The 20,445-nt window shown below is 49.9% G+C and overlaps 5 non-coding genes and 4 pseudogenes across 5 annotated transcripts; all 9 read right to left on the reverse strand.

The window, feature by feature from the left end:
- Positions 1-1,051: 1,051 nt before the first annotated feature.
- On the reverse strand, positions 1,052-1,242 carry LOC142711575 (U2 spliceosomal RNA). The gene has a single exon (XR_012869959.1). It is a non-coding gene; the product is annotated as a U2 spliceosomal RNA (small nuclear RNA).
- Positions 1,243-2,524: 1,282 nt separating this feature from the next.
- On the reverse strand, positions 2,525-2,698 carry LOC142711593 (U2 spliceosomal RNA; annotated as a pseudogene).
- A 5,549-nt stretch (positions 2,699-8,247) lies between these two features.
- LOC142711611 (U2 spliceosomal RNA) lies at positions 8,248-8,349 on the reverse strand (annotated as a pseudogene).
- A 1,282-nt stretch (positions 8,350-9,631) lies between these two features.
- LOC142711576 (U2 spliceosomal RNA) lies at positions 9,632-9,822 on the reverse strand. Its single transcript, XR_012869960.1, has one exon. It is a non-coding gene; the product is annotated as a U2 spliceosomal RNA (small nuclear RNA).
- Positions 9,823-11,104: 1,282 nt separating this feature from the next.
- LOC142711609 (U2 spliceosomal RNA) lies at positions 11,105-11,275 on the reverse strand (annotated as a pseudogene).
- Positions 11,276-12,696: 1,421 nt separating this feature from the next.
- LOC142711618 (U2 spliceosomal RNA) lies at positions 12,697-12,807 on the reverse strand (annotated as a pseudogene).
- A 1,282-nt stretch (positions 12,808-14,089) lies between these two features.
- LOC142711577 (U2 spliceosomal RNA) lies at positions 14,090-14,280 on the reverse strand. The gene has a single exon (XR_012869961.1). It is a non-coding gene; the product is annotated as a U2 spliceosomal RNA (small nuclear RNA).
- Positions 14,281-15,562: 1,282 nt separating this feature from the next.
- Positions 15,563-15,753, reverse strand: LOC142711578 (U2 spliceosomal RNA). The gene has a single exon (XR_012869962.1). It is a non-coding gene; the product is annotated as a U2 spliceosomal RNA (small nuclear RNA).
- Positions 15,754-17,035: 1,282 nt separating this feature from the next.
- LOC142711599 (U2 spliceosomal RNA) lies at positions 17,036-17,225 on the reverse strand. Its single transcript, XR_012869979.1, has one exon. It is a non-coding gene; the product is annotated as a U2 spliceosomal RNA (small nuclear RNA).
- Between the last annotated feature and the right edge of the window lie 3,220 nt (positions 17,226-20,445).

Below are 20,445 nucleotides of genomic sequence, written 5' to 3' on the forward strand. Positions count from 1 at the left end.
CTGGCAACGCCCAAATGCCCTCCTGCCATGCAGATAAACACTGGCAGCGGCAGCAAGTGCATGCCCACAGCCACCCCTTGTTCCTTCACACCTTGTATCAGCTTTAATCCAGTCCTGTGCTGCCTGCTGAGCAGCACTGAACAACACTGCCTGGGCCCAGGCTTTTATCTCTGAGGCAGGCCCCATTATGATGTCAGAAAGCTGGCTCTGGAATCCTGAGGGCTCCACTATGACACGTGCAAAGTTCCGTCTGAACTTTATATAAGACTGTGAGGCTCAGTCAGTCACTCAGTGTTGCCTGAGAGGGCAACACTGCAACAGCCGGCCGCCAGGCTGTCTTTTTTTTGCACATTTATTTGCCTCCAGGAGGCCACAAGAGGGAGACAAGGGACTGCAAAATGGAAAATAGGCATCCACCAACTTTACAGACAACTTCTCTTTGCTCCTACAACCTCCATCCTTGCACAGTTTGTTATTCTTCCAGGTAACATAGTAACAAATCCAAATTGCTGCTCTCTTTGTAGGCAAGCAAGGGTTTGTTGCAACTGCAATTCTTACTTCTTCTTGAAATGTAGGGACGACAGTACATTCCATCACATCCACCTAGTGTACACAGGTAGGTCCATTGTGGCGGGTAGGCGGCTGGCTGCTTTAATGGCTGTTTGCTGTTCCCCTACTCCACTCCACTCCACTATTTGACTGTGGTGCTGCATCAATCAGTGGCTGGCTCAGGTGCAGCTCTTTAACTTACCTAGGAGGGAGGGAGGGAGGGCGGAGAGAAGACAAGGAAGGTGAATGAGCTGTTCCAATGTGAAATGCCGGAAACACAGAAACACAGAAGACACACACACACACACACACAACAAGAGGTGGCAATGTATTCATTAATTGCATTTAATAAATGAGCTCATTATCACACATGACTGTACAAATGCATTGTCCAACAGGTGTTGAAATAATGGGATTAAAAGGGGAGATCCCTTCAGAAAGACAGAAACAATGGCAAAGAGAAAAAACACTTTTGGAATCTGATTTTAGTCAACACATAAGGGAAGGGTGCACCGGTCCTGGAAATACTGCAATACCAGGTCAATGCGTGGAGTGGACAGAGCAAGCTCTATTTCCATCTCCCTGTTCTAAAAATCCATTTAATATATGGTCCCCAGATAGGGGACGTATCAGATATTAAACTGATAAGAACAGATACTACACTTGATCTTAGCCAAAAGGCCGAGAAGCGATAACCCGAGCGGCCCTTGCCTTGCCCGAGCCTGTCCCATACTGCTGTTCACCCCTTGCAGCGATTCAGCCTACTCCTAGGCAATTCCATGGGGCCCTGCAGGCTCACACACATTTACAGCTACTAAGCGGGAGGTGAATAAAGGCCGGAGAGGAAGCCAGACAGGATTTGCTTCTTTTGCTTGCACCACAATGCAGTGCTGAAAGAGGAGGAATCTACATAAAAACGCCTTCCTGGCAACGCCCAAATGCCCTCCTGCCATGCAGATAAACACTGGCAGCGGCAGCAAGTGCATGCCCACAGCCACCCCTTGTTCCTTCACACCTTGTATCAGCTTTAATCCAGTCCTGTGCTGCCTGCTGAGCAGCACTGAACAACACTGCCTGGGCCCAGGCTTTTATCTCTGAGGCAGGCCCCATTATGATGTCAGAAAGCTGGCTCTGGAATCCTGAGGGCTCCACTATGACACGTGCAAAGTTCCGTCTGAACTTTATATAAGACTGTGAGGCTCAGTCAGTCACTCAGTGTTGCCTGAGAGGGCAACACTGCAACAGCCGGCCGCCAGGCTGTCTTTTTTTTGCACATTTATTTGCCTCCAGGAGGCCACAAGAGGGAGACAAGGGACTGCAAAATGGAAAATAGGCATCCACCAACTTTACAGACAACTTCTCTTTGCTCCTACAACCTCCATCCTTGCACAGTTTGTTATTCTTCCAGGTAACATAGTAACAAATCCAAATTGCTGCTCTCTTTGTAGGCAAGCAAGGGTTTGTTGCAACTGCAATTCTTACTTCTTCTTGAAATGTAGGGACGACAGTACATTCCATCACATCCACCTAGTGTACACAGGTAGGTCCATTGTGGCGGGTAGGCGGCTGGCTGCTTTAATGGCTGTTTGCTGTTCCCCTACTCCACTCCACTCCACTATTTGACTGTGGTGCTGCATCAATCAGTGGCTGGCTCAGGTGCAGCTCTTTAACTTACCTAGGAGGGAGGGAGGGAGGGCGGAGAGAAGACAAGGAAGGTGAATGAGCTGTTCCAATGTGAAATGCCGGAAACACAGAAACACAGAAGACACACACACACACACACACAACAAGAGGTGGCAATGTATTCATTAATTGCATTTAATAAATGAGCTCATTATCACACATGACTGTACAAATGCATTGTCCAACAGGTGTTGAAATAATGGGATTAAAAGGGGAGATCCCTTCAGAAAGACAGAAACAATGGCAAAGAGAAAAAACACTTTTGGAATCTGATTTTAGTCAACACATAAGGGAAGGGTGCACCGGTCCTGGAAATACTGCAATACCAGGTCAATGCGTGGAGTGGACAGAGCAAGCTCTATTTCCATCTCCCTGTTCTAAAAATCCATTTAATATATGGTCCCCAGATAGGGGACGTATCAGATATTAAACTGATAAGAACAGATTTTTGATTGAAAAATGCTTTATTGACAATCAATCGTCATCATACAAACATTACTGCGACGCAGCGCAAGCCATGAAGCAGCAAATAATAAATAATAACAGTCGTCAAACATAACATGACAGTATAATACACAGTACAGGCTAGCCTATGCTATACATTACACCACATGCTACACTAACATTCTTGCATTCACTAAAGCCAAACAACAAAGCATTACAGACAAGTGATGGGATAGGGGAGTGGGTAGGAGGGGATAGGGAAGGGGGAAATCACAGGCCCGAAGCTTTATTGAAAGACAACACACAAGAAGGGAGAGTGGGGGGAAGGGGAGTATCAGTCCTCTTCCTCATCGACGTCCGGGCTGTCCCAGGTGGAATAGTCTCTGAGCAGGCTGTGGATCAGCCTGCGGCAGTCCTGGACGGACACACTCTCTCTCCGCAAAATCAGACGGTTCCTGGCAAACCATATAGCGTCCTTAAAGCAGTTCATAAGGCGCCAGGCTTCCTGGATTGCTCCATCCGTGGTATTCCCAGGAAATAGTCCATAAAGTACCGAGCGGTACGACAGTCTGTTCCTGGGTACTGAGTCCTTGAGTTCATGTTCCAAGGCTTTCAACAGACCCTGTGCAAAGGGGCACTGCCAGAAAATGTGCAAAGATGTTTCCTCCGTGAAGGGGCACCTGGGGCAGTACCGGGTCTTGCACAGGTTGCGGGCATGCATGAATGACCTAAGAGGCAGTCCTCCCTGGATGGCCATCCATGAAATGTCCTTGTGCCCGTTGGTCAACCTGCCAGATGACACGTTAGTCCAAACAGTCTCCAACGTGTCGGCATGAAGCCCTGGAACAGACTCCAGTGAGTCCTTTGCTCTGATGTGCTTGTGGATCGTCTTAGGTTTCCACAAGTCGGGCTTAAGACCCTCCAGTTGATGCTCCCTCACGAACCGGACGACATCTCCGTAGAACCAGGGAGCGTGCCAGTTGTAAGGGAAGGAGCTGTCCCACTTGTCCCAGCCAAAACCTCGCCAGAGGGGAAGGAGGAAGTAGCGGGACATGGCCTTGCCCGCAGAGCCGTTTGCTGTCCTCAGAGTCCTACGAACACAGTCACATACAAAAGCGATCCGCAGCAGAGTGGGAATGTCGGGTATACCCTTCCCACCTTTGCGGGGCTCCTTGTACATAACAGTCCGCTTTACTCTGTCCATTTTCGAGCCCCAGATGAAGCGAAACACAGTCCTGGTAATGGCCCTCGAGACGGTGGCAAGAGGGGGCCATGCCTGTGCAGTGTATTGTAGCACAGGCAAGACTTCGTTACGCAGGACCATTGCTTTGCCCTCAATAGTGAGTTGTCTGAGGCTCCACAGTCCGATCCTTTGGTTGACTTTGGCCAAGCGTTCTTCCCACGACTTTAGGGCTGCACCTTCCTTACCGAACCAGACTCCCAGAATTTTGATGAAGTCCGGCTTGATAGTAAACGGGAAGGAGGCAGGAGAAGGCAGGTACCACTTTCCGAAGAGCATGGCTTCCGACTTCCCGCAGTTGACTTTTGCCCCTGAAGCGCGTCCGAACTCCTCACAGGTCTGGACGAGTGCAGTCACCGAACTCTGGTCAGCGCAGAAGACGGTCACGTCGTCCATGTACAGCGAGCATTTGACCTCGAAGTGTCCTGGACCTGGTGCGGTGATCCCTCTGATCTCTCCATTCTGCCGGATAGCCTCTGCGAAGAGCTCTATAACACAAACAAAAAGGAGAGGTGAAAGAGGACAGCCTTGTCTAACCCCCGACGATACAGGAAAGGGGTCAGTCTTCCAGCCGTTCACCAGCACCGAGCTGTAAATGTCGCAATACATCAGGTTAACATACAAACAGAACAACCTGCCAAGCCGCAGCCTACGCAGAGCCTTACCCATGAATTCGTGAGAGACCCGGTCAAAAGCCTTCTCCTGATCCAGACTGACCAGGGCCGCGTGTGTACGGCGGCTTTGCATGTAATGCACCGTGTCCCTCACCAGGGCAAGACTGTCGGCCACCCTACGGCCAGGAATGCCGCAGGTTTGGTCCGATCCGATGATCCGTCCGATGACAACCTTCAGTCTGTTGGTCAATACTTTGGCGAGGATCTTGTAGTCCACGTTCAGGAGAGAGATGGGACGCCAGTTTTTCAGGTCACATCTCTCCCCCTTCCGCTTATACAAGATCGTGATCATGCCTTCTCTCAAGGACGGTGGCATTCTACCCTCCACCACCATCTCCTCATAGAGCTCCAGCAGGTCCGGACAGATCAAGTCCCCCAGCGCTACATAGAGCTCTGCTGGGAGACCATCACTGCCCGGGGTCCTGCCGGGTCTGAAGGATTTAGCGGCAGAGAGCAGTTCCTCCACCGTCAGGGGTACGTCCATAGCCTCCGTACCTGCAGGATCAAGATGATTAGTGATACCTGACAGGAATTTATCGGCGGCTTCGGGGTCAGTGGTTTTCCGGGAGTAGAGGCTTCGGTAGTAGTCTGTGACGACTCCCATCACCTCCTTCTTCCCAGAATGCATGTTTCCGGTCTCATCTCTGAGTTCCTTCAGGGGCGTGTGGCCGGCATGGAGTTTCCTGAAAAAGAACGAGTTACATTTCTCACCCTTCTCCAGGTTCTCCACCTTGGAACGAAAGACAATTCGCTTGGATTCCTCCTCAAAGTGCCTTTTCAGGCCCTTTTTGGCTTCCTCCAGCTCCTTCCTGACGTCCCAGCCGCATTGAAGGAGGTCTTGCAGGGATCGCAGCTGACGCTGCATCTCTCTGAAGTCTCTCTTCCTCTCACACGCCTGTTGACGACTTTTTGCCTGAAAGAAACAACGAAATTCAACTTTAACATATTCCCACCAGTCACAGGTTTTGTCAAAGAAAACTTTATCATTCCTCCAAACAATATAGGCGTCTCTAAGTTCCGCCAGTACCTCTTCTCTTTCCAGCAGGGCACAATTCAGCTTCCAGGAGCCAGGGCCGGGAGGAAAACCGTGGCCGATGGCACCCTGGAAGAGAATGGCCCTGTGGTCAGAGAAGAAGCAGGGGACCATGGAGTGCCCATGCTGCTTGACTGCCCGGGAGGTGAACACAAAGTCAATCCGAGAACGAAGTGAGCCATCGGGTCGGCTCCATGAATAGTTCACAGAGCCGATCCCCATGGAGCCCACAACGTCCTGCAAGGATGCTTCGGTTACCATCTCGATAAGCAGTTTGGAACTGACATCCAGCTTGATTGAAGTGCCGGAACTTCGTCCATCCTCTTCGATGGGGCAGTTGAAGTCCCCGGCCATCACCACTGCCCTAGTGGTGGCGAGCTGGGTCCGCAGGGTCTGGAATAGTTCCAGGCGCTCAGCCTTCATAGGGGGAGCGTACACGTTGATGAGCCTAATCGGCTCTCCCGCCCAGGAACCGTCTACGACCAACAAGCGGCCGCAGACGAGCTCCTGGACAGAGTCAACAGTAAATACGCTTCCCCTAATCAGGATGGCAACCCCTGCAGACTTACAGTCGCCCCCACCAGACCAGTAGGACGGGCCATGGGTCCACTGCCTGGCCAGATGATGGTATGACCTGGAAGAGGGGAGAGTACATTCCTGCAGCATAAATACATCACTCGACTGCTTGGAAAGAAAAGTTAGCACCATCTGACATCTAGTCCTATCTCTAACACTCCTCACATTGAGGCCAAAGATGTTAAGTTTAGCAGCCATGGGGGAGAATAAAGAAGGTTAGTGCAAACGATACACCTTAGTTACCAGTCCGGTCGGGCGGATCCTCCTCTCCTGGCGGGTCCGAAAGATCCAGCAGGCCCTCTGACAAAAATTGTTCCAGGATTGTAGCCACCTGGATGTCTGTTGTGAAGTCGATGACCTCAGGTTCAGACACGAGTTCCTCCACCATCTGCTCCATTTCCTCCTGCTGCGCAAGGGAATCTTCGCAGATTTCTACGACTTGTCGCTTTGAGGACTCAGCAGCTGGGCTGTCCCTCACCTTTCTCTTCCTCTGGATGGCACCTGAGGAGACAAGAGGGGGAAAATCCTCCAGGGAGAGGACTCCAGCAGCTGGAGGGGAAGATGTTAGTGCTGCTGGAGCTGGGGAGAAGGGAGGCTGGGTTGGGAGAGGTGCAGGTGACAGGACCACTGAGATGGGTGGGTAGGAGAAGGTTAGAGCCTCAGTGGGGGTGACAGGGGTTGGGGACGGGGGGGTGGGGAGGGCCGGGCGAGGGAGGGTGGGAAGGGTAGGGCGAGGGAGGGCCGGGAGACGGGGGGGAGGGACTGTCGTCTTCTTACCATCCTTCTTATTCCCGGTCTTCTGCGCCGCTGGAGCTCTGGCTGGGGCGGGGTTCCCTCTGGCCGGAGCTTTCGCCGCTACAGTTGCCCAGGATCGATCCCTCTTCGGGCAGTCCTTGTAGGAGTGGGCTGCTTGTCCGCAGAGGTTGCACATTGTCCGTTTCGGGCAGTCTTTGGTCTCGTGTCCTGTTACCCGGCAGTTCTTGCAGGCGTCCTCCTTGCAGTCCTTCACCGAATGACCCTTCTTGCTGCATCTCCTGCAGATCTGCGGCATGTCCGGGTAGTAGATGAGGCCGTAGGAGTTGCCCAGCGAGAATGACTGGGGCAGGTGCTGGAGGCCGTCTTCCGCGCTCGAATCCTTGTTCAGTCGGACGATTACCGACCACTTGCCAGTCCAGAAGCCGAGTCCGTTCAGGATGTGGGTGGGTTCCCTCACCACTGTGCAGAACCGCTTCAGGAGCGTGGTGATGTCTTTGCCGGGGGTGTGTGGGTTCCGCATTGAGACCGTCACCCGCCTTTCCTCTCTTTGGACAGGGCAGTTGCCCACAAAGCGAGAGAAAGGGGATTCAGGCCTCGCCGCTTTCACCATCTCCCAGTACCTTCTGCAGATGTTGATCGAAGCGAAGGTCACGAAGAACATCCCGGTCATGAAGGCCTGGATGCTGATGGTCTCCGGCTTAGCGAAGCCCTGGTCCAGGAGCATCTTCTGGCAGAACACTTCTTCCGTCATGTCCGGCACTCTCCCGTCCACCTCCTTCAGCTTCAGGGCCACAGTCTGCTTCATCCAGGGCTCCAGGGTTGGAGCAGCCTGGTTCGGCTTCCTGGTGGCCTGTTGGCTTGAGGAGGCTTCAGGAGGAGATGTCCTGGCCTGGGTCGGCTCACCTGGTCCATCAGCCTTCTTCTTCTGGGTGGCAGGGTTGCTGGTTGAGGCCATGGCTTCTTCCAGCTGTTCCTGTCGCTTGGGGAGGATCTTCGATAGCTCTTTCCCGAAGGGGGCGGAGCTATGCAAATCTTCTCCTTGCTGGCCGAGGTTCTTCCACGAAATTTCTTCCGCAGCGGTTCCTCGTCGAGCTTCTTCTTCTGCGGCCGAGCTTCTTCGAAGATCCCCTTCAGCAGCGGCTCTTCTCCGAAGTTCTCCTTCTTCTTCCCGGCAGCGATCTCCCGGAGCTTCTTCCTCGATGGCGGCTTCTCCCTTCTGGATCGTCGTCTTCGCTGGTTCTTCTCCGCAGTTCGTCGCCGGCTTCGTCTGGAACGCTCTTGGATCGCTAAGCTAGTGTTTATAGCCCCCAGTGGTTCTCCGAGCTATCTATCCTTACAAGGACTGATAAGAACAGATACTACACTTGATCTTAGCCAAAAGGCCGAGAAGCGATAACCCGAGCGGCCCTTGCCTTGCCCGAGCCTGTCCCATACTGCTGTTCACCCCTTGCAGCGATTCAGCCTACTCCTAGGCAATTCCATGGGGCCCTGCAGGCTCACACACATTTACAGCTACTAAGCGGGAGGTGAATAAAGGCCGGAGAGGAAGCCAGACAGGATTTGCTTCTTTTGCTTGCACCACAATGCAGTGCTGAAAGAGGAGGAATCTACATAAAAACGCCTTCCTGGCAACGCCCAAATGCCCTCCTGCCATGCAGATAAACACTGGCAGCGGCAGCAAGTGCATGCCCACAGCCACCCCTTGTTCCTTCACACCTTGTATCAGCTTTAATCCAGTCCTGTGCTGCCTGCTGAGCAGCACTGAACAACACTGCCTGGGCCCAGGCTTTTATCTCTGAGGCAGGCCCCATTATGATGTCAGAAAGCTGGCTCTGGAATCCTGAGGGCTCCACTATGACACGTGCAAAGTTCCGTCTGAACTTTATATAAGACTGTGAGGCTCAGTCAGTCACTCAGTGTTGCCTGAGAGGGCAACACTGCAACAGCCGGCCGCCAGGCTGTCTTTTTTTTGCACATTTATTTGCCTCCAGGAGGCCACAAGAGGGAGACAAGGGACTGCAAAATGGAAAATAGGCATCCACCAACTTTACAGACAACTTCTCTTTGCTCCTACAACCTCCATCCTTGCACAGTTTGTTATTCTTCCAGGTAACATAGTAACAAATCCAAATTGCTGCTCTCTTTGTAGGCAAGCAAGGGTTTGTTGCAACTGCAATTCTTACTTCTTCTTGAAATGTAGGGACGACAGTACATTCCATCACATCCACCTAGTGTACACAGGTAGGTCCATTGTGGCGGGTAGGCGGCTGGCTGCTTTAATGGCTGTTTGCTGTTCCCCTACTCCACTCCACTCCACTATTTGACTGTGGTGCTGCATCAATCAGTGGCTGGCTCAGGTGCAGCTCTTTAACTTACCTAGGAGGGAGGGAGGGAGGGCGGAGAGAAGACAAGGAAGGTGAATGAGCTGTTCCAATGTGAAATGCCGGAAACACAGAAACACAGAAGACACACACACACACACACACAACAAGAGGTGGCAATGTATTCATTAATTGCATTTAATAAATGAGCTCATTATCACACATGACTGTACAAATGCATTGTCCAACAGGTGTTGAAATAATGGGATTAAAAGGGGAGATCCCTTCAGAAAGACAGAAACAATGGCAAAGAGAAAAAACACTTTTGGAATCTGATTTTAGTCAACACATAAGGGAAGGGTGCACCGGTCCTGGAAATACTGCAATACCAGGTCAATGCGTGGAGTGGACAGAGCAAGCTCTATTTCCATCTCCCTGTTCTAAAAATCCATTTAATATATGGTCCCCAGATAGGGGACGTATCAGATATTAAACTGATAAGAACAGATACTACACTTGATCTTAGCCAAAAGGCCGAGAAGCGATAACCCGAGCGGCCCTTGCCTTGCCCGAGCCTGTCCCATACTGCTGTTCACCCCTTGCAGCGATTCAGCCTACTCCTAGGCAATTCCATGGGGCCCTGCAGGCTCACACACATTTACAGCTACTAAGCGGGAGGTGAATAAAGGCCGGAGAGGAAGCCAGACAGGATTTGCTTCTTTTGCTTGCACCACAATGCAGTGCTGAAAGAGGAGGAATCTACATAAAAACGCCTTCCTGGCAACGCCCAAATGCCCTCCTGCCATGCAGATAAACACTGGCAGCGGCAGCAAGTGCATGCCCACAGCCACCCCTTGTTCCTTCACACCTTGTATCAGCTTTAATCCAGTCCTGTGCTGCCTGCTGAGCAGCACTGAACAACACTGCCTGGGCCCAGGCTTTTATCTCTGAGGCAGGCCCCATTATGATGTCAGAAAGCTGGCTCTGGAATCCTGAGGGCTCCACTATGACACGTGCAAAGTTCCGTCTGAACTTTATATAAGACTGTGAGGCTCAGTCAGTCACTCAGTGTTGCCTGAGAGGGCAACACTGCAACAGCCGGCCGCCAGGCTGTCTTTTTTTTGCACATTTATTTGCCTCCAGGAGGCCACAAGAGGGAGACAAGGGACTGCAAAATGGAAAATAGGCATCCACCAACTTTACAGACAACTTCTCTTTGCTCCTACAACCTCCATCCTTGCACAGTTTGTTATTCTTCCAGGTAACATAGTAACAAATCCAAATTGCTGCTCTCTTTGTAGGCAAGCAAGGGTTTGTTGCAACTGCAATTCTTACTTCTTCTTGAAATGTAGGGACGACAGTACATTCCATCACATCCACCTAGTGTACACAGGTAGGTCCATTGTGGCGGGTAGGCGGCTGGCTGCTTTAATGGCTGTTTGCTGTTCCCCTACTCCACTCCACTCCACTATTTGACTGTGGTGCTGCATCAATCAGTGGCTGGCTCAGGTGCAGCTCTTTAACTTACCTAGGAGGGAGGGAGGGAGGGCGGAGAGAAGACAAGGAAGGTGAATGAGCTGTTCCAATGTGAAATGCCGGAAACACAGAAACACAGAAGACACACACACACACACACACAACAAGAGGTGGCAATGTATTCATTAATTGCATTTAATAAATGAGCTCATTATCACACATGACTGTACAAATGCATTGTCCAACAGGTGTTGAAATAATGGGATTAAAAGGGGAGATCCCTTCAGAAAGACAGAAACAATGGCAAAGAGAAAAAACACTTTTGGAATCTGATTTTAGTCAACACATAAGGGAAGGGTGCACCGGTCCTGGAAATACTGCAATACCAGGTCAATGCGTGGAGTGGACAGAGCAAGCTCTATTTCCATCTCCCTGTTCTAAAAATCCATTTAATATATGGTCCCCAGATAGGGGACGTATCAGATATTAAACTGATAAGAACAGATTTTTTTTTTTTTTTTTTTTTTTTTTTTTTTTTTTTTTTTTTTTTTTTTTTTTTTTTTTTAATTCATTCAGATCACGTCTTAAAAATCATAAAATTCAAAATAAAAAAGACTTAGATCATCACAATGAAAACTGAAAACGTACAATTAATTTTTGTTTTCCTCTTTCCTTTTTTTTCCTTAAGAAATCAAAAAAACATTCCTTTTTTAACAGCAATAGTTCCTAACATATCCACTAGATGTTCCTGCAAATCATTACCATCCCACTCACAGTTTACAATGCACGTTAACCATGTTGGCACACCATACCTTTCAAGAAACCCTGGTAAATTTTCTCTTACACAGAGCCGCACCCTCCTCCGCATTTTTTCAAAATTAATTTTACTACGTAACTGCTCTACTTCTTCCAATAACCTGTCTCTTTCTGCTCTTTCCTCTTCTGAAATGACACTTTTTTTCTTTCTCTCTGCTTTTTTCCTTTTTTTCTCATCACTTTGCCCACTTCCTTCCAATTTATGAAGCTTGCCTTCTTCCAAACTAACTTCCGCTTCCTTTCTTTTGACTATCTTCTTATTTTCCTCTTGTACCTCACGTTTGCTTTTCTTTGGGCACGATTTGAATATGTGCCCCTCCTCTCCACACATATTACATACTTCCCTTTCTGACATTCATTATACTTATGTCCCTCTTGCAGACATTTTGTACACATTACTTTCTCACAGGCTTCTCTCTCATGACCATACTCTTTACAATTCAAACAAAACATATCCATTCCAAGAAAAAATAAATTTCCACACGCACTTCCAATCTTGAACCGCGCTGGAGGAAACAATAGGTTTCTAGATTCACCAATTCTCACAAATTTACAAAGAAATTTCCACTTCCCAGTCCAAAATCCAAAAGGGTTAAACACTTTCCCCTTTCCCACCACCTCCTCACAAAACTTATTGAGAAATAACTTAATGTCCTCTTCATCCACGTAAGGCGAAAACATTTTTACAACCACCAACTTTTTGTTTGGCACAAAATGTGGTGTTACCTTCACACCCACAAGTCTTGGGTCCCTTTTACCTTCCTTCAAGCGTTCTAAAAAGACAGCATAAATTTCTTCTGTGGCGAAGGTAACGTCAAAGCACCCTCTCCTCGGATAGTCCATCACCGCCAAAATGCATGATCTCTCCAGCTGAAAGAAATCCAACAAAAGAACCTTTGTGATGAACTCCAGATCCTTCCTTTGTCGCTCAGATTCCTCCACGAAAAACCGGACAGCATTCCTGGTACGCATATATTCGGGAATTTCCTCCATCCTGCTCCAAACGAATTCCAGCAATCTCCAAAGAATACCTTCAGTACCGAAGTACCAGGCAGGTGATCGCTCCCCGTTGCCCTGGACTAATCCTCCTCCCCAATAGCAGCAGAGGGGTGAAGTCTCTCCTAAGAGAAACGATCCCCCCAGGCCAAGGAAAAGGGTACCAGGGCACCTCCTGACCAAGAAACAAGGCAATACCCTAAAGTACTACACTTGATCTTAGCCAAAAGGCCGAGAAGCGATAACCCGAGCGGCCCTTGCCTTGCCCGAGCCTGTCCCATACTGCTGTTCACCCCTTGCAGCGATTCAGCCTACTCCTAGGCAATTCCATGGGGCCCTGCAGGCTCACACACATTTACAGCTACTAAGCGGGAGGTGAATAAAGGCCGGAGAGGAAGCCAGACAGGATTTGCTTCTTTTGCTTGCACCACAATGCAGTGCTGAAAGAGGAGGAATCTACATAAAAACGCCTTCCTGGCAACGCCCAAATGCCCTCCTGCCATGCAGATAAACACTGGCAGCGGCAGCAAGTGCATGCCCACAGCCACCCCTTGTTCCTTCACACCTTGTATCAGCTTTAATCCAGTCCTGTGCTGCCTGCTGAGCAGCACTGAACAACACTGCCTGGGCCCAGGCTTTTATCTCTGAGGCAGGCCCCATTATGATGTCAGAAAGCTGGCTCTGGAATCCTGAGGGCTCCACTATGACACGTGCAAAGTTCCGTCTGAACTTTATATAAGACTGTGAGGCTCAGTCAGTCACTCAGTGTTGCCTGAGAGGGCAACACTGCAACAGCCGGCCGCCAGGCTGTCTTTTTTTTGCACATTTATTTGCCTCCAGGAGGCCACAAGAGGGAGACAAGGGACTGCAAAATGGAAAATAGGCATCCACCAACTTTACAGACAACTTCTCTTTGCTCCTACAACCTCCATCCTTGCACAGTTTGTTATTCTTCCAGGTAACATAGTAACAAATCCAAATTGCTGCTCTCTTTGTAGGCAAGCAAGGGTTTGTTGCAACTGCAATTCTTACTTCTTCTTGAAATGTAGGGACGACAGTACATTCCATCACATCCACCTAGTGTACACAGGTAGGTCCATTGTGGCGGGTAGGCGGCTGGCTGCTTTAATGGCTGTTTGCTGTTCCCCTACTCCACTCCACTCCACTATTTGACTGTGGTGCTGCATCAATCAGTGGCTGGCTCAGGTGCAGCTCTTTAACTTACCTAGGAGGGAGGGAGGGAGGGCGGAGAGAAGACAAGGAAGGTGAATGAGCTGTTCCAATGTGAAATGCCGGAAACACAGAAACACAGAAGACACACACACACACACACACAACAAGAGGTGGCAATGTATTCATTAATTGCATTTAATAAATGAGCTCATTATCACACATGACTGTACAAATGCATTGTCCAACAGGTGTTGAAATAATGGGATTAAAAGGGGAGATCCCTTCAGAAAGACAGAAACAATGGCAAAGAGAAAAAACACTTTTGGAATCTGATTTTAGTCAACACATAAGGGAAGGGTGCACCGGTCCTGGAAATACTGCAATACCAGGTCAATGCGTGGAGTGGACAGAGCAAGCTCTATTTCCATCTCCCTGTTCTAAAAATCCATTTAATATATGGTCCCCAGATAGGGGACGTATCAGATATTAAACTGATAAGAACAGATACTACACTTGATCTTAGCCAAAAGGCCGAGAAGCGATAACCCGAGCGGCCCTTGCCTTGCCCGAGCCTGTCCCATACTGCTGTTCACCCCTTGCAGCGATTCAGCCTACTCCTAGGCAATTCCATGGGGCCCTGCAGGCTCACACACATTTACAGCTACTAAGCGGGAGGTGAATAAAGGCCGGAGAGGAAGCCAGACAGGATTTGCTTCTTTTGCTTGCACCACAATGCAGTGCTGAAAGAGGAGGAATCTACATAAAAACGCCTTCCTGGCAACGCCCAAATGCCCTCCTGCCATGCAGATAAACACTGGCAGCGGCAGCAAGTGCATGCCCACAGCCACCCCTTGTTCCTTCACACCTTGTATCAGCTTTAATCCAGTCCTGTGCTGCCTGCTGAGCAGCACTGAACAACACTGCCTGGGCCCAGGCTTTTATCTCTGAGGCAGGCCCCATTATGATGTCAGAAAGCTGGCTCTGGAATCCTGAGGGCTCCACTATGACACGTGCAAAGTTCCGTCTGAACTTTATATAAGACTGTGAGGCTCAGTCAGTCACTCAGTGTTGCCTGAGAGGGCAACACTGCAACAGCCGGCCGCCAGGCTGTCTTTTTTTTGCACATTTATTTGCCTCCAGGAGGCCACAAGAGGGAGACAAGGGACTGCAAAATGGAAAATAGGCATCCACCAACTTTACAGACAACTTATCTTTGCTCCTACAACCTCCATCCTTGCACAGTTTGTTATTCTTCCAGGTAACATAGTAACAAATCCAAATTGCTGCTCTCTTTGTAGGCAAGCAAGGGTTTGTTGCAACTGCAATTCTTACTTCTTCTTGAAATGTAGGGACGACAGTACATTCCATCACATCCACCTAGTGTACACAGGTAGGTCCATTGTGGCGGGTAGGCGGCTGGCTGCTTTAATGGCTGTTTGCTGTTCCCCTACTCCACTCCACTCCACTATTTGACTGTGGTGCTGCATCAATCAGTGGCTGGCTCAGGTGCAGCTCTTTAACTTACCTAGGAGGGAGGGAGGGAGGGCGGAGAGAAGACAAGGAAGGTGAATGAGCTGTTCCAATGTGAAATGCCGGAAACACAGAAACACAGAAGACACACACACACACACACACAACAAGAGGTGGCAATGTATTCATTAATTGCATTTAATAAATGAGCTCATTATCACACATGACTGTACAAATGCATTGTCCAACAGGTGTTGAAATAATGGGATTAAAAGGGGAGATCCCTTCAGAAAGACAGAAACAATGGCAAAGAGAAAAAACACTTTTGGAATCTGATTTTAGTCAACACATAAGGGAAGGGTGCACCGGTCCTGGAAATACTGCAATACCAGGTCAATGCGTGGAGTGGACAGAGCAAGCTCTATTTCCATCTCCCTGTTCTAAAAATCCATTTAATATATGGTCCCCAGATAGGGGACGTATCAGATATTAAACTGATAAGAACAGATACTACACTTGATCTTAGCCAAAAGGCCGAGAAGCGATAACCCGAGCGGCCCTTGCCTTGCCCGAGCCTGTCCCATACTGCTGTTCACCCCTTGCAGCGATTCAGCCTACTCCTAGGCAATTCCATGGGGCCCTGCAGGCTCACACACATTTACAGCTACTAAGCGGGAGGTGAATAAAGGCCGGAGAGGAAGCCAGACAGGATTTGCTTCTTTTGCTTGCACCACAATGCAGTGCTGAAAGAGGAGGAATCTACATAAAAACGCCTTCCTGGCAACGCCCAAATGCCCTCCTGCCATGCAGATAAACACTGGCAGCGGCAGCAAGTGCATGCCCACAGCCACCCCTTGTTCCTTCACACCTTGTATCAGCTTTAATCCAGTCCTGTGCTGCCTGCTGAGCAGCACTGAACAACACTGCCTGGGCCCAGGCTTTTATCTCTGAGGCAGGCCCCATTATGATGTCAGAAAGCTGGCTCTGGAATCCTGAGGGCTCCACTATGACACGTGCAAAGTTCCGTCTGAACTTTATATAAGACTGTGAGGCTCAGTCAGTCACTCAGTGTTGCCTGAGAGGGCAACACTGCAACAGCCGGCCGCCAGGCTGTCTTTTTTTTGCACATTTATTTGCCTCCAGGAGGCCACAAGAGGGAGACAAGGGACTGCAAAATGGAAAATAGGCATCCACCAACTTTACAGACAACTTCTCTTTGCTCCTACAACCTCCATCCTTGCACAGTTTGTTATTCTTCCAGGTAACATAGTAACAAATCCAAATTGCTGCTCTCTTTGTAGGCAAGCAAGGGTTTGTTGCAACTGCAATTCTTACTTCTTCTTGAAATGTAGGGACGACAGTACATTCCATCACATCCACCTAGTGTACACAGGTAGGTCCATTGTGGCGGGTAGGCGGCTGGCTGCTTTAATGGCTGTTTGCTGTTCCCCTACTCCACTCCACTCCACTATTTGACTGTGGTGCTGCATCAATCAGTGGCTGGCTCAGGTGCAGCTCTTTAACTTACCTAGGAGGGAGGGAGGGAGGGCGGAGAGAAGACAAGGAAGGTGAATGAGCTGTTCCAATGTGAAATGCCGGAAACACAGAAACACAGAAGACACACACACACACACACACAACAAGAGGTGGCAATGTATTCATTAATTGCATTTAATAAATGAGCTCATTATCACACATGACTGTACAAATGCATTGTCCAACAGGTGTTGAAATAATGGGATTAAAAGGGGAGATCCCTTCAGAAAGACAGAAACAATGGCAAAGAGAAAAAACACTTTTGGAATCTGATTTTAGTCAACACATAAGGGAAGGGTGCACCGGTCCTGGAAATACTGCAATACCAGGTCAATGCGTGGAGTGGACAGAGCAAGCTCTATTTCCATCTCCCTGTTCTAAAAATCCATTTAATATATGGTCCCCAGATAGGGGACGTATCAGATATTAAACTGATAAGAACAGATTTTTTTTGATTGAAAATTGCTTTATTGACAATCAATCGTCATCATACAAACATTACTGCGACGCAGCGCAAGCCATGAAGCAGTAAATAATAAATAATAACAGTCGTCAAACATAACATGACAGTATAATACACAGTACAGGCTAGCCTATGCTATACATTACACCACATGCTACACTAACATTCTTGCATTCACTAACGCCAAACAACAAAGCATTACAGACAAGTGATGGGATAGGGGAGTGGGTAGGAGGGGATAGGAAAGGGGGAAATCACAGGCCCGAAGCTTTATTGAAAGACAACACACAAGAAGGGAGAGTGGGGGGAAGGGGAGTATCAGTCCTCTTCCTCATCGACGTCCGGGCTGTCCCAGGTGGAATAGTCTCTGAGCAGGCTGTGGATCAGCCTGCGGCAGTCCTGGACGGACACACTCTCTCTCCGCAAAATCAGACGGTTCCTGGCAAACCATATAGCGTCCTTAAAGCAGTTCATAAGGCGCCAGGCTTCCTGGATTGCTCCATCCGTGGTATTCCCAGGAAATAGTCCATAAAGTACCGAGCGGTACGACAGTCTGTTCCTGGGTACTGAGTCCTTGAGTTCATGTTCCAAGGCTTTCAACAGACCCTGTGCAAAGGGGCACTGCCAGAAAATGTGCAAAGATGTTTCCTCCGTGAAGGGGCACCTGGGGCAGTACCGGGTCTTGCACAGGTTGCGGGCATGCATGAATGACCTAAGAGGCAGTCCTCCCTGGATGGCCATCCATGAAATGTCCTTGTGCCCGTTGGTCAACCTGCCAGATGACACGTTAGTCCAAACAGTCTCCAACGTGTCGGCATGAAGCCCTGGAACAGACTCCAGTGAGTCCTTTGCTCTGATGTGCTTGTGGATCGTCTTAGGTTTCCACAAGTCGGGCTTAAGACCCTCCAGTTGATGCTCCCTCACGAACCGGACGACATCTCCGTAGAACCAGGGAGCGTGCCAGTTGTAAGGGAAGGAGCTGTCCCACTTGTCCCAGCCAAAACCTCGCCAGAGGGGAAGGAGGAAGTAGCGGGACATGGCCTTGCCCGCAGAGCCGTTTGCTGTCCTCAGAGTCCTACGAACACAGTCACATACAAAAGCGATCCGCAGCAGAGTGGGAATGTCGGGTATACCCTTCCCACCTTTGCGGGGCTCCTTGTACATAACAGTCCGCTTTACTCTGTCCATTTTCGAGCCCCAGATGAAGCGAAACACAGTCCTGGTAATGGCCCTCGAGACGGTGGCAAGAGGGGGCCATGCCTGTGCAGTGTATTGTAGCACAGGCAAGACTTCGTTACGCAGGACCATTGCTTTGCCCTCAATAGTGAGTTGTCTGAGGCTCCACAGTCCGATCCTTTGGTTGACTTTGGCCAAGCGTTCTTCCCACGACTTTAGGGCTGCACCTTCCTTACCGAACCAGACTCCCAGAATTTTGATGAAGTCCGGCTTGATAGTAAACGGGAAGGAGGCAGGAGAAGGCAGGTTCCACTTTCCGAAGAGCATGGCTTCCGACTTCCCGCAGTTGACTTTTGCCCCTGAAGCGCGTCCGAACTCCTCGCAGGTCTGGACGAGTGCAGTCACCGAACTCTGGTCAGCGCAGAAGACGGTCACGTCGTCCATGTACAGCGAGCATTTGACCTCGAAGTGTCCTGGACCTGGTGCGGTGATCCCTCTGATCTCTCCATTCTGCCGGATAGCCTCTGCGAAGAGCTCTATAACACAAACAAAAAGGAGAGGTGAAAGAGGACAGCCTTGTCTAACCCCCGACGATACAGGAAAGGGGTCAGTCTTCCAGCCGTTCACCAGCACCGAGCTGTAAATGTCGCAATACATCAGGTTAACATACAAACAGAACAACCTGCCAAGCCGCAGCCTACGCAGAGCCTTACCCATGAATTCGTGAGAGACCCGGTCAAAAGCCTTCTCCTGATCCAGACTGACCAGGGCCGCGTGTGTACGGCGGCTTTGCATGTAATGCACCGTGTCCCTCACCAGGGCAAGACTGTCGGCCACCCTACGGCCAGGAATGCCGCAGGTTTGGTCCGATCCGATGATCCGTCCGATGACAACCTTCAGTCTGTTGGCCAATACTTTGGCGAGGATCTTGTAGTCCACGTTCAGGAGAGAGATGGGACGCCAGTTTTTCAGGTCACATCTCTCCCCCTTCCGCTTATACAAGATCGTGATCATGCCTTCTCTCAAGGACGGTGGCATTCTACCCTCCACCACCATCTCCTCATAGAGCTCCAGCAGGTCCGGACAGATCAAGTCCCCCAGCGCTACATAGAGCTCTGCTGGGAGACCATCACTGCCCGGGGTCCTGCCGGGTCTGAAGGATTTAGCGGCAGAGAGCAGTTCCTCCACCGTCAGGGGTACATCCATAGCCTCCGTACCTGCAGGATCAAGATGATTAGTGATACCTGACAGGAATTTATCGGCGGCTTCGGGGTCAGTGGTTTTCCGGGAGTAGAGGCTTCGGTAGTAGTCTGTGACGACTCCCATCACCTCCTTCTTCCCAGAATGCATGTTTCCGGTCTCATCTCGGAGTTCCTTCAGGGGCGTGTGGCCGGCATGGAGTTTCCTGAAAAAGAACGAGTTACATTTCTCACCCTTCTCCAGGTTCTCCACCTTGGAACGAAAGACAATTCGCTTGGATTCCTCCTCAAAGTGCCTTTTCAGGCCCTTTTTGGCTTCCTCCAGCTCCTTCCTGACGTCCCAGCCGCATTGAAGGAGGTCTTGCAGGGATCGCAGCTGACGCTGCATCTCTCTGAAGTCTCTCTTCCTCTCACACGCCTGTTGACGACTTTTTGCCTGAAAGAAACAACGAAATTCAACTTTAACATATTCCCACCAGTCACAGGTTTTGTCAAAGAAAACTTTATCATTCCTCCAAACAATATAGGCGTCTCTAAGTTCCGCCAGTACCTCCTCTCTTTCCAGCAGGGCACAATTCAGCTTCCAGGAGCCAGGGCCGGGAGGAAAACCGTGGCCGATGGCACCCTGGAAGAGAATGGCCCTGTGGTCAGAGAAGAAGCAGGGGACCATGGAGTGCCCATGCTGCTTGACTGCCCGGGAGGTGAACACAAAGTCAATCCGAGAACGAAGTGAGCCATCGGGTCGGCTCCATGAATAGTTCACAGAGCCGATCCCCATGGAGCCCACAACGTCCTGCAAGGATGCTTCGGTTACCATCTCGATAAGCAGTTTGGAACTGACATCCAGTTTGATTGAAGTGCCGG

Source organism: Rhinoderma darwinii, unplaced genomic scaffold (genome assembly GCF_050947455.1).
Source record: "Rhinoderma darwinii isolate aRhiDar2 unplaced genomic scaffold, aRhiDar2.hap1 Scaffold_4304, whole genome shotgun sequence".
Classification (NCBI taxonomy): Eukaryota; Metazoa; Chordata; class Amphibia; order Anura; family Rhinodermatidae; genus Rhinoderma; species Rhinoderma darwinii.